Genomic DNA, 15000 nt, shown 5'->3' on the forward strand with positions numbered 1-15000 from the left:
CTTGCCGCTCGTCGTGTAGCATGTAGGTTGTAGCTCTGCTATTTTGTAAATCTCGGAACATGAGGAGGAAGGTGAGAATGGCATATCTCTCTCTTTCCGTTTCTCTCCTCATCCTGAACACAGCGCTCGTCACTTGGACTTTCAGCGTGTCTATTCGTGCTTGTTTGTTGCGCGCCGCAAAACAGTCGCGGAGCGCGGTGGGCTCCGGCAGGTGTGTCACCGCTCTGTCGCCAAACCAAACAAGCGCGCACGTATGTAGTCACGCACGCACACACATTCTCTCCCTCTCTCTCTCTCTCTCTCTCTCTCTCTCTCTTGCCCCGACAGAAATGGTTTATAAGGCTGCGCGCCGGGCTGCGTGCGGCTGCCAAGATAATGAATTGGCGCGGCAGCTCATGCATGCTAATGTTATGTTGTAAGCAGTTTTGTTGACAAGTGCTAATACTTCTTTCATACTATCATCAAAAGCAGCTAATACAACAGCCATTACTCGGAGGCTCTCCATGCGCGACATGATGGATTGTGACCTTAATATAGGTTAGCCCGAGTTTTGAAAGTTAAACAACCCGCAATAAATCACGGGAATTATTACAATGCTGCTTTAATTGGTTAAGGACTGTTTATTTCCTTAAAGAGGTAGGGAGAGGAGGGGGAAAAAAATTGGGTTTCCGCACTTTTTAATTTGCCAAAGTGCATTTTCATTACGAATGGCAGTTTAATATTACCCCTCCTTTGTCATGCAAAGTACGCGACACACTGGCAATCTATTAATTGGACCAAAAAATGCGATGCCAGCGCAAATCCTTCTCTCTCTTTCGCTCTCTCTCTCTCTCTCTCTCTGGGGGGTGGTAGCTGGTAGCATCTATCAGGAGCAGAGACCCAGGAGACAAAGTTAAACACCCTCTCTCTCTACTACTACTAGAGCTCGCACGCCCAGCGCTCCGCCACTCGCCCTCCCATGGCAAACACCAAAAATACCAGAGAATAAAACAACATGGTGGAATACAGATGACAGGGGGGCGCCGTATCCCTCCCTCCCGTCGCCACTACCTAATTAATCCATTTTGGGCGGGAACCCCTTTTGGTGTTTTAAGCATTACGTTATGCTTTAGCTATTGAAAAATAGCAGATCTACAAGCTCATAGCGCGCCACCGAGTGGCGCGCTATGAGCTTGAAGGTCTGCTTTTTTTAAACGCGGAAATGTGGCGCAAATCTTTGAATATATATTCTTTCAGAGCGAACGTCTTTAACTCAAATCTTTGCTTCTGGGAGGTGGTCCCTGGAACAACATATTTTCAGATGGGAGTCGGAGGCCAAATACATATAATTCTAGGGGTCCTTGACATGAAATATTGAGAACCACTGATATAGAAATATGAGGTTTTTAAGAAAGAAAATACATTTTAAAAAGACATTTGTTTAATTTCGACGTCAGGCCAAAATGGGTTAAGAGACACTATAAAAGTGAGGGACAGGACGGGGTAATTACGCCTGCCCCCCCTGTTGGTTTCTGCTTCTCAACTTCTTCCTCTTTACGGGACTCACTTTGTGATTCATCGACGATGAAGAACGGTCATTTATTTATTTCTCTTTCTCCCCCCCGGGCAGACAAAGCACAAGATGGAGGGATTATATCTTCCCATACTGGTCTTGGATCGCCTCGGGATCCCCCAGAATGAATGAAGTTACTAATGTTGCTCTCATGGGAGAGGGAAGTCGATCTGGAGCTCTGTGCTATCCGACTACGGATAAGCGGTTGGTAGATGGATGGATGGATATTTCTCCCTACAATGTAACTTCTAGAACACTTTGGTAGAGGTTTGGGTTGTGTGTATACTGTAGTTACTGTACCTTGCCATAACGTAACTCTAAAACCAAACGCAAATAAAGCTGATTCTGACAACACAGAACGTGACCAAACCCACTCTACACTCTTCCTGTTGATTGTGCTAGTTTGATTATAGGAAGAAAACCCGGTCCGGATCCACAGATCTGGACCCGTATAGCAAAATCAACATCCAGTTGACAGTTTTTATTTAAAAGAAAATATACTCTTCCCGCTTAAACCCCTTGAAAATAATGATCACTGTGATTATGATTAGTTTACATTCACATTTTTACATGAATTGATCGTCTCCAACGGCCCTGAACCCAGATAGTCATATCAATATCACCATGTTATGACACACACACACACACACACACGAGCGGTGGTGTGACTGCGACAGCGGAGCAGCAGACCATGTAGCAGCCATGTGACACCCCCTACAGAAGGCTTGTATTTACCGTCCCTCCGAGACGAATCAATCCTCATCCTCCATAAGCCAGGCCGACACCTGACAGCCCTACATATAGTCTGCATAACGCAGCAGCCAGCGCGGCGTTTAGTGGCCATTTAGCGGTGAAAGGCCCGGCCCCTCCGCACGCACGCACGCACGCACACACGCCCACACGCCCACACGCACACACGCACACACGCCCACACACACACACACACACACACACACACACACACACACACACACACACACACACACACACACACACACACACACACACACACACACACACAGCAGATCATATATTCAATAGAGCTAATTGCCTTTCCTTTAAGTCCTCTCATATCCATGGGGTGATCTGTGTGCAGATCTATCTATTGAACTGTGCCTTGTGTCTGTGTCTTATACGTGTTGCATAACGTTGCTGTCGGGAGGTAACCTCATAACTTTTTATTTTTTTTATTTTGCATAAATCGGTGCTATTGAACACCCTTTACGTCTGTGTGTTGTTTCGAAAATATTGAACCGATGGAAAGTAGTAAAAAGTGATTTGGACAAAACCTTGGACCCTCAAACTCCACCACCTCTCTCCCTCTCGTGGAAGTAATTGACAATGAATAAAGTCACAACACCAACTTTGAGGCAGTATTGCTTTGATTTAAAAATATAAGGTTTTCTTAATTTCCTGGAAAATGTATATTTTTCATTTCCTGAAAATTGATCATTTTGGAATTAGGTGCTTTCCTCCCGACAGCAGAGATATACGGGACATTCAAGCCACTTATGCCCTGTATGTACAGTATATGTAATTTAGAGTGCATATTATGTAGACATGTAGACACCCTTATAGTTCTTTAACTCTTGAGAGCGTGAAACAAAACCAAATGGACCCGTCAGGTATCTGAACAGCTCCGTTCCTTCCTCAGCTCCTAAGAAGAAACACAGATCAGCTTCCCCAAATAGGAGTCTCCATAGACTTCTCTGACGGTTCCCTACAAGTATAAGAGAATCTCGATCATACTTATGATCCTAGAAGACTATTTATATGCATTTGATGTATTATACCTTGTGTTGTCCTGTTATACTGTAGTGGCTCTGGATTTAGCGCCCGCTAAATGCCTAAATTGTAAACTGTATACTTCCCTGTGAGCTGAATAGCACACATATAGCTGATCTGTGCAAGCGTACGTGCCGCGAGCTTGGAGATGCTATTGTCAATATATGGGAAGATTTCAAAACATTTGTACATTTCTTGAATTTGTGATAATATTGTTTGGTCCTTTTGGGGGAAATTGCATTTTGCCTACAATGACAATAAATAAACCCCCTTCTCTTCCACTACTTTTAAACAATCACAGTAATGCTAACACACGCATGCGCACGCACGCACGCACGCACGCACGCACGCACGCACGCACGCACGCACGCACGCACGCACGCACGCTAAAGCAAACTAACACGTATACTGTACAAGTCAAACACCATTAACTGTGTGTTTTCCTCACGCCGTCATTCTCCCATCGATCGATCGATCACGCTCTGCTTCTCTCCCGTTCACATCCCTCTATCCGTCACTCCATCGCTCGCTGATTCCCCTTACATCCCTTCCTTCCTTGTTTCATTAGAATCTTCCTACATCTCTCTCTCTCTCCCTCTCTATCTCCACTTCTATGTGCTCCTCCATCATTATTCATGTGCGTTTAACTCTCAAACAGCCCCTCATTAACTGCAGCATGCCGGGCCATACGTTGGGACCAAATTACAGCACTTTGACATACACAAAACCAGCAGGGGGGAGGGGGGCAGGGGGAGAGAGAGAGAGAGAGAGAGAGAGAGAGAGAGAGATGGGATATGGGATGAAAGGAATCCCTATGCCTCTCTGAAACTATAGATAATGGCTGCCAGGGTGTTTGTAGTGGTGTTTTGGAGCAATCAGCACTTTGACTATTAGAGGGAGGAAGAAAAGGGATGGGGTGTTGATGGGGGGAGGGAGTGGGGGGGGGGGGGGGGGTGATGAAGAGGAGAAGATGACGGGAAACAGGGTTGTAGTGGTGAACACTTGGAAAGGATTCATAACCCACCATCTTACATCATATATATATATATATATACATACATACATACATACATACATACAGTGAATAGGCATTTTGCCCTTCACTGGTAACCTTATTTTGGATTTGTTTTAAATATATGAAGGTTTTGTGGGCTGGGCTTTTTACTAAAAAGCCCCCCCTTTTAAATACTACACACATACATACATACATACCTACAGACATACATTTCAGAAGTTTTAGCAGTTTTTAAGGACCCACTTTTAGGCCAGTGCACCAGAGCAAGCTTTTGCCCTTTTTTTAAACCCCACCCATTTTAACCAAATACATACATACATACATAAACCCCACCCATTTTAACCAAATACATACATTAGTATGCGGTCTAGCCTAACTTGGACTCAGGGGGGTGGACGCCTCTGCCTTGCATAGTCCCCAGTGGATAGGCATTTTGCCCTTCACTGGTAACCTAATTTTGGAATAGTTTTAAATATATGAAGGTATTGTGGGCTGGGCTTTTTACAAAAAAGCCCCCCCTTTTAAATACTACACATATACGTGGGTCAGTGACGTGACACCCCAAAAAAAGTGTTTTTTTAAAACCTTTAAATAACAGGAATAAAAATGATTTACTTTTGTTCTACTCACTCTCATCTTTATGGAAACATATTTTGTTTTTAGATATTTTATTGGAATCAGAGTTTATTCAGCATGTTGTTGTACTTGTGCCTAAAATCGTCATATGGTGTGACATGACAATAATTGTTTATAAAATGAAAATGGAGTACACCTTTCTTAAGTTGCTCACTTTATCAAAGTCCTTTATCATAACTAACCTGTAATCCACTATAGTTTTGTGAAAATGTATTAAATCTGTATATTATTTCCGTAATCAACACTCAATGCGAGGCCCATGTTATCGGTCTTTCAATATATTTTGTATTTATTGTGACAAAACTTTCTCTAAAATTACACAAATATTTGTGACTCTTCCTTAGACTATTTGCTATGTAATCCATGAACATTAATGGTTTCATCATTAATAAAGGTATGATTTTTTCACTATTTGGACCGTCACACCAAATGATTTAGTGTCACACCGTATGATCATATCTTCATTTTTCAAAGCAAACTGTGTTTTAACCTACTTATTAGTGAGTACTGAACTTTACAGATTGATTTAACAATTACTCAGGAAAAACAGCAACAGGAAAATTGCTTTAACATTGAATAACATGGCAATGACTGAATAAAACGAAATTAAACACAATTTATTGTGGATAGTTGCAGATTTTAGGTGAAAATGTTTAAAACAAATGTTTAAATGGACAAAAGAAGCATGGGACTTTGTTATTTATTGTTATATCTGTAGGAAAATACAGTTTGTACCATATGGTGTGACAAAAAACTCATATGGCGTGACAGGAAAACAGTCACACCATTATGATAAAGTGTCACACCATATTACGTTTTCTGCACTTAACATAACATTGAGGCTACTAGCTACACATTAGCATGCTAACAACATGCTAGCTATAACAAAGCAACATAGATTTACATGTAATTATGACCAAAAAATCTAATACCTTTAGCTTTTTTAATGAAAAAGGTGTCACACCCACAGACACTTGGAAGAGTCGCATTGGTCAGCGTTCCAACAAGATCGTATTTCATGAAAAGGTTAAAATGATAATTCACCACAGACACCTGTCATGCTATTGTAATGCAAGTGCTGAACAGCCTTACTTAAGAAGTACCTCTCTATCCCAATGGGTGTCCAAACAATTGCCTGTTGAAATGTCCCAAAATGGTGTCACACAATATGATTTTGGTTTGGGGGACAAAATCTTTTTGATCAGAAATGACTGAAAACATTATGCTTGGACTTTGAAAAGATTAGGCTCACAAATAGACATCTATATTATATTTATGGAATTTGTAAAATAATTTTAGCATTTTTTTCCTTAGTTTTATTTAAGTTCCTACTTTGAGAAACAAGGCCGGGACAGTCGCACCATATGATTTTTGCTGTGTTTGGTTGAAAATTCTGAAGAAATGAGGAATGAAATGTTTTAATCTTGAGTATGTTCACATGGAGCATAATGTCCTGCACAATATTCAGAAGGTTTTTGACAAATATATGTTTTATTTATACATGAGTGACACTGAGGACAGCCAGGGACACCATGTCACGTCACCCACCCACACATACATACATACATACCTACATACATACATTTCAGAAGTTTTAGCAGTTTTTAAGGACCCACTTTTAGGCCAGTGCACCAGAGCAAGCTCTTGCCTTTTTTTAAACCCTACCCATTTTAACCAAATACATACATTAATACATACATACATACATACATACGTCACTCATTCTTGAGATGAGGGACAAAAGTGGAAAAAACATGTCCCACACATAAGAGCCTTATTTTATGTAAAAAATAAATTAATTCATAAAAATAAAAGCACTTGCAAAGTTAAGTGTAATACAGTTGTGTATTATTATGCCCTTAATTTCATTATAATTGTTTTCATATTCCATCTGAATTAGTTAAAAGCAGGCCCTGTACCCAAAAAGGCCTGTATTTAGCCTGTCCCCAGCAAGTGGCCACAATTTCAAACTGCCAAAAAAGTGTCTAATACTGTCACAATCACATAAATATACATACTAAATTAAAGTAGATTGTCAACAACATAGCAAATAATATACACAGTTAATTTTAATTCATATTTTCTATTAAATATCTCATATCAAATGTTCGTCCCACGTCTCCGTCAACTCCGTCAGGTTTTTTTAAAAGTCTTAAATTAATCAGAAAATATTGTCGACAGATTTAGCCTGAAGACTCCTTTTCCAAGTCCCATTTATATTTGTTGCAACAGTGGAGTACCTGGTCTGACAAGCATTCAATTGTTTGATATTTTAAACAAACAATGTTGATAACAATGTGGTCACAGCTTTTACATGTCAACTCCGTCAGGACATTATTATGATCTTTGTTAAGAATTCAAAAATAATGTTTATTATTTTAGTTTAGGGGTTAGGTTTAGCTAACAAAATTAAGCAAAAACAAAATGGCTACATTGTACTAAAGAGGGTTAAGATGAAAACAAATGCCATTTTGTCAACTCCGTCAGACGTCAACTCCGTCAGATTTTGTGTCTGACGGAGTTGACGTGTATCTGACGGAGTTGACAAAAGTGTTCCTAAAACAATAAAATTATTGTTTTTGAATAATGGGCAGTATTCTAATTTGGCACACAGTTAGAGCATGCCTTAAGGAACATTTTTGGCTATGGGGCCATCACAGATTTGTCTCGTGGTGACCATGGCAGCCATATTACAAAAGAGCCGCCACCTGATGTTATTTTACAATAACTCAAGTTCTACACCACCTAGGATCTTGATTCTGGTGACTAAGACCTCATTTTCAAGGATGAGGGATACAGTGGTACAATTTAGACTTTCCCTGTGACCATGGCAGCCATTTTTCAAAATGGCCGCCACCTGCTGTTATTTTACAATAACTCAAGTTCTACACCACCTAGGATCTTGATTCTGGTGACTAATCATACATTTTCAAGGATGTGGGGTACATTGGTAATATTTAGATTTGTCCTGTGACCATAGCAGCCATTTATTTTTCAAAATGGCCGCCACCTGCTGTTATTTTACAATAACTCAAGTTTTAGACCACCTAGGATCTTGATTTTGGCGACTAATCATACATTTTAAAAGATGAGAAATACAGTGGTACTATTTAGATTTGTCCTGTGACCATGGCAGCCATTGTTTTTCAAAATGACCACCAACCTGCTGTTATTTTACCAATAACTCAAGTTTTAGACCACCAAGGATCTTGATTCTGGCGACTAATCATTACATTTTCAAGGATGATCTTTCTCTGGGAGAGGTAAGGGCTTATTTCAGGTGCAGGTTGAGTTTCTACTGACAGGACATTAAAAGGAGGTGGGCTTTCTGGCCTTTGACTTGCCCCTTTCAGGTACAGATGCACAGTTTGACTTCACTGGCCACTGCAGGGAACTGTGGGGGAGAAACTTTGGTCTCTTGACACCCCGATTAGGTTCAGGGTTTTTTTTGGTGGAGACTTGCCTTTCATGACATCTTTGCTGCAGCAGTTGATCTCCTTATTGCCAGTGGTGGCACACTCTGGGTCTCTGGGGCATTGTATCTTGGTGGCCTCCTGCCAGTGTTTCTCCATCCTTCTCCTGAGCTCTGTGTTCTGGGGCTCTGTTATAGTCAACTTACATTGTCTTGGCTGGAGATTGCTTTCCTGCAGGGTCCAGCCCAGTCTTGTGCAGATGGCTGCTGGCCCACCTGGAGGCCCCAACCTCACTTGTTCGGTTGGTGTGATTAGGTGGGGTGGTCTTCCCCAATCAGGATGAGGGGTTTGACCCTTTCAAACGGCAGTCTGGCCAAGTGTCTGTATTTAGTTGTGAGTTTAGATACAGGATACGATTGCTCACCCAGCCCCAGGTGACATGAGGTGAAGGCTCCTTTGATTTGGTAACATTGCTTTGGTTGACATGCTGGGGACACAGAGAAAGACACTGATGCCTTCAGTGTCTGCACATCCTGCCTGATGGTCCTGAAGCCAAATCTTCTGTCTTCAGTCTTTCGCTCACTGTTCACTGCTCACTGTTCACCTCACCGAATTTAGCCCAAGGAGTTTGACCCCTAGTTTGGCCATAGACCCCCTAGTTTGGCCATAGCCACTTGCCCAAATGTGCCGACATGTGCTGACCTCATCACATCTGTGATGATGGCTATGGCCGTTTTTAGCCAACGTAGTGTTTTTTGTGCAAAACTAATGCTTGGAATGGATCCAGAATCATGAAAAGCCCCTAGTTTGACATGCTACTTAAAGCATAATGAAATTTAAAACATTTAGCCTTATATTGTTTGTTGATGGTACCCAACTTTCAGCAGCTGTCAAACATGCCCCTAGGGTGGTCAAATAGAAACCAATGTGGGATATGTTAGTAGACACCTTTACAAACATTGGTGAAGAAAATTCTTGGTAAGAAATGTATTCACAGATTTTATATTATTCTGATAATATTCCCTGAGTAAATTGGTAAAATAATAGCAGGTCCACCATTTTTTTAAATGTCTACCATCCATGGTCACAGGATAAATCTAAATAGTACAACTGTATTCCTCACCCTTGAAAATGTATGATTAGTCACCAGAATCAAGATCCTAGGTGGTGTAGAACTTGAGTTATTGGGAAATAACAGAAAGTTGGCGGCCATTTTGAAAAATGTCTACCATGGTCACAGGACAAATCTAAATAGTACCAATGTATCCCACATCCTTGAAAATGTATGATTAGTCACCAGAATCAAGATCCTAGGTGGTGTAGAACTTGAGTTATTGGGAAATAACAGAAAGTTGGCGGCCATTTTGAAAAATGGCTGCCATGTTCACAGGGCAAATCTAAATAGTACCACTGTATTCCTCATCCTTGAAAATGTGGGATTAGTCACCAGAATCAAGATCCTAGGTGGTCTAGAACCTAAATCAGTTAAACTTGTCAACTCCGTCAGATGTTCGTCAACTCCGTCAGACGTTCGTCCCGTGATGTTTTTGTTAATTTCCAAAGAAATAGAAAATTCGCTGTCAAATCTTTTGTGCTTATGTATTGAAACACCAACTGAAATGATACGTAATGATGATTTTTTTTTTTTTTACATGGTTTTCATGTTATAATATTGAAAATAAAGGTTGAAATGACGGTTTTGAGAAATTGGATATTTCATAATAGTGTGATATTGGAACAAAATAATATTAAAAGATTTGTATTACTTAACTTGATTACTGAAAGCCATTATAAGATAACTGAGGACTTTATATTATTGTTGAAATGATAAGATTCAATTAAAAGGGATGTTAGTGTGTCTGACGGAGTTGACATGAATCAGGTATTAAGTGCATAAATGTCCCATTTTAGAAAGAAATGTTATGCGAAAAACCTGTTCCTTCTCAAGATTGGTAGTTGAGACCTGTGTCTACAAATACATCTATTTGATTTGAATGTATCTTAAAAAAAAAAAAAATCCAGTTTGAAAAAAGTTTTGTCCCTTATCTCAAGAATGGGTGACATACATACATATACATCACGGTATCGAAAGAGCTTTCTGGATGAACATTATAGCCAATGAAATCAGTGGTTGGTGACAAATGTCTGAATGTGCATGTTGAAGGCCTATTGTTTAAGAGACCAGCTTGCCAAAGTCCATATATGTAGGAACAATGGACTGCTGGACCTGAAGAGCTTGTACATCTGCTACTTTTGTCAGTTTAGTTTATATAAGGTTTCCATCCGACAGAGATGATATACTGTACACATACTGTACATGCACACAACACATACGGAAACACAGAAGTGCCTACAAGCATGAAAGACAAACATACACACACACAACAATACACACACACACACACACACACACAACAATACACACACACACACACACAGGCATGCACACACACACGGAAACAGCAATAATAGAGTGATAAAAAATAATTCATACAAGTTCCCACGTCCAGCGTGGTCATGGAAATAATGCATCAATAGGGCAATTCCTCCTCGGCAGAGCCTTACTGTACGTTCTCAGGGTTTGGTGAAATAAATAAACATTCTCATGCGAGCCAGTGGAAACCTCCACAGCCATCGGCCAAAAGACTCACATTTTGTATATTTTTGGGTCAGATTCTTGACAAGACCCGTCGGGGCAATGTGCTGAGAAAACTGTCACCGCGTCTGAAATGTTATATCTATTACGTGTGTGTGTGTGTGTGTGTGTGTGTGTGTGTGTGTGTGTGTGTGTGTGTGTGTACACTAGCAGGCACACACACACACACACACACACACACACACACACACACACACACACACACACACACACACACACACACACACACACACACACACACACACGCATGCATGCATGCACGCACTGTTCTCGTGGCAAAATCAAACACTTTGTAATACAAATGGAACTCCCAAATTAAAGCTGCTTGACAAATGACTTACTTATAGATTCTATCAAAGCAGTCATTTTTTGTTTTTTTTGTCCACAGGCTAGCTGTAAGTCGACGAGTGAAGCAAACAAAATGTCATCTCTGTCGGGGTGGAAACCTTGCATGTCCAAAACCGATACTTTTCTGGATTCAAATTCAAAAGTTCTTCGCGACGGGTTTCGAGCTTGTGGATCTGCTGTACTTTTATTATGTCGCTGTGGTATATGCTCAAGTGGAGTCGTTGATTTGTGAATAACGGTGGCAGGACATGTGAAGTTTTCAAACGGCACATCCCTACTTCTTATACATGTACACTAAAATATGGAGATAAGAGGTTCCTTCCCCGACAGCAGCAACGCTACACTTGGGCCGCCTGGGCACACACCGCCGCCGTGCAATCAAATCAACACAGGGCTTAATTTGACAGTTGCTATGAGAGTGACCTCACGGTAATGTGAATCACTAGCCCTTATTACAGAGCAGAATTAAAGCTAATTCTACCTCGCTTGTCAGATGTGGAGATGGGAGGGGGTGGGGGGGGGGTACCATATGCTCACTATATGACAGATATATCACAATGGCTTGACAACGACTATACGTACACACATGGTGCTCGCTCGCCACAAGGCTGGTTGATTAGCTGCAAGTGTGCATAAAAGACGTGTGTGTGCGTGTGCGTGTGTGTGTGTGTGTGTGTGTAAGTGTGTGTGTGTGTGTGTGTGTGTGCGAGCGTGTGTGTGTGTGCACAAGTGTGATAGAGAAACAGTATGGCTGTGTTTTAGAGAGACCAGTGGCGGATTTAGCCGTGGTTGCCGCGGATAACCGCAGTTTAGGGTGGATTTGGGTCAATTCAATATTATAAATTAATATTGGATAAACCGCGGGTTAAATAATGCGGGAAATAAATTAATGGCATCTATCTATTCTATATGCTTATTATAGCTTTTAAAACACACACAATTTTGACACGCATAAGGTTGCGTTAGTATGTATTTTAATTTCATCATTGTCCATGATCCGCCTTGAGCCGCCTATGAAGTTGGGTCCTGTTGCACAACAACACCACAGTGGTGTCCTACAGGCAGCTACGCTAAAGCTGCTAACAGGCAGCTAGTGAGTCTGAGATAAACTTAAAACTAAGTAAAACAGAAGGAAGGAACATATGTTTGGCGTGGGACTGGGAGTGATTCAGTTCTTAATGATGACGGCTGGATTATGCTGTATGAAAATACGTTGCAATGTGAGACCGCTGACGGCGTGTTACCATGGAAATGGATGTATACAACCACTAAGTAACATTGGTGAACTGTCCAGAGAGTGGCGAGTGACATTGTTTGTACAAGTACATATAAACAGCCAATCTACAAGCTCACAACACGTCGCAGCGACGCGTTGTGAGCTTGTAGATTGGCTGTACTGTATACGCTGGGGCGCTTCCCTGCGCAGCGGATTGCGGATGAATAAATTGGATTAATTAATAATTTGCGGTCGGATAACGGGCGGATTATAATTATGCAGACGTGTTTCCGGGTGACAAAAAAGCTCATCCGCTGATCACTAGTGTGCGTGCGTGCATGCTTTTCATTAAATAATAATAACAATGTATGTTATTGTATGTGTGAGTCCTGTACAGTACAGTACAGTACAGTACAGTACAGTACAGTACAGTACAGTACAGTACAGTACAGTACAGTACAGTACAGTACAGTACAGTACAGCAGCACGGGTGAGCAGTATGGGTTAGCGCCCCAGCCTGTGTCCTCCGTGAGCAACGCACAGGTCCTGTGTGGACCTGGTGAGACGGACAGGAGTCAACTACGTAACAGAGCCTAGTCCTTCCACGCGCCAGAAGCGTACCTCCCAGCCCTAGCAGACTAGCAGAGTAGTTCTGGAGTAGTTCCAACGGATTGTGTGGCCCTGGTCTTTCCCTAATGGGATTGATCGAGGGTAGCTATACTGGGATGTATGTCGGGACTCACCCCGGCTGGGTTGCCTGAGTGAGGTGTATGATGTTCGAGAGACCCGAAACCCTGATGACCTTGGGATCAGAGCATGTGAGCGGAGCGAGGAGTGGAGCGTCTGCATTTTGAACTGAGCGCGGAGTGTGTTTTAAAATGTTGCAGAGCGGCTTCCGGAGAGAGAACTGTCCTCATGTGCACACGGCACACGTTGGTGTTTAGAACCTAAACATTCAGTGTGTGCAGAGTGCATTTACCAAAAGTATTATAGTGTGCTGAAAAATTGGAACATTCATCAACGCGAGAGTCGCAGAAATAAAGGATTTTATGCAACTCATGTTGAACACGTTGGCTTTCCAGGGCCAGGGGTAAGTAAACTAGTAGTTCCTCTGAAGTGTTCAGTGTCTTGCCCAAGGACACTTCGACATGTAGACATGAGGAGCCGGGATTCAAACCACCGCCCCATGGATCATTGGACGACCTGCTCTACCTCCTGAGCCACAGTCGCCACCTTGTAGATCAGCTATTTTCAGCATGCAACCAAATGTAAAATGACTTATACTGGATCTCTTGTCCAGTAGTCCCTTCCTAACATTTTAGTCTAGTCTTTAGCTGTTTTGCTGGAATTGTCAATACATCTTCGTTTTAGTCATCATAGCTTAGTTTTCATTTAGTTTCCATTTAGTTTTAGTCTACGAACATTTATCGTCTTAGTTTTAGTCGACAAAAACAACAGTGATGTTGATGTTTGGTCAGTAAACCCCATGCCTTTTGGGGTGTGACACAGTGTTATAGTATAACACATAGGTATGTATATCTATAGGGGTGTAACGTTACATTTTAACAGCGATACGATACATGGTTGACGATACGATACATGGACGATATTGGTTCATTATGGCGATACGATTCAATGTTTTTTTTCTTCTTAAAATTGCTAAAAACAATGAACAAGTATACTTAGCATTGATACAATGGATTATTTCCATTGCAAAACGATTCGGTAACGATTATTTCCATTGCAAACAGATACGATACTTGCTGTTTACATATCGATATACTTCGATATGTTAAATTAAATTTATATTTCGATACAGCAACTATATCGTTACACCCCTAATATCCTGTGCATGTGCGCACACACAGACACAATTTATATATTATAAATATACATTTACTAGACACGCACGTACAGTAACACATTTCACCTCGGACACTTGTCTGTCTGTTTGGGTCTCTCTCTCTCCTGAGCGTAGGAGAGGAGAGGACCCTCAGACATCCAGACAGTAGGGTGTAGCCTCGGGGGGATTGTCTTAGTGCAGAGTGCCACCTTGTTGTCAAGACTGCAATGACACGTTCCCCTCAAAGAGAGAGAGAGAGAGAGAGAGACCCTGACACACACTCAGAGCTCACACACACATGTCAATGCAATGAATGCATTGATGTATCATAATGTGCACTAACACACACACACACACACACACACGCATGCACAATGATAATACAGTACAAGCATGAAAAACAGCACACACACTAATAATAATATATGCAGGCAGCTGTTTTGAGACAGAAATAGCATGAGCCAACATACATACAAATGCACACACACGTGTGTGTGTGTGTGTGTGTGTGTGTGTGTGTGTGTGTGTGTGTGTGT

At 41.5% G+C, this 15000-nt stretch overlaps 1 protein-coding gene across 1 annotated transcript in view; it reads right to left on the reverse strand.

The window, feature by feature from the left end:
- The window catches only part of kiaa0825 (KIAA0825 ortholog), a 180568-nt gene that overhangs the window by 27179 nt on the left and 138389 nt on the right, over window positions 1-15000 (reverse strand). The gene's annotated exons all lie outside the window — the stretch shown is intronic.

The sequence above is a fragment of the Protomyctophum bolini genome (genome assembly GCF_963924005.1).
Source record: "Protomyctophum bolini genome assembly, chromosome: 6".
In the NCBI taxonomy this organism is placed as follows: domain Eukaryota; kingdom Metazoa; phylum Chordata; class Actinopteri; order Myctophiformes; family Myctophidae; genus Protomyctophum; species Protomyctophum bolini.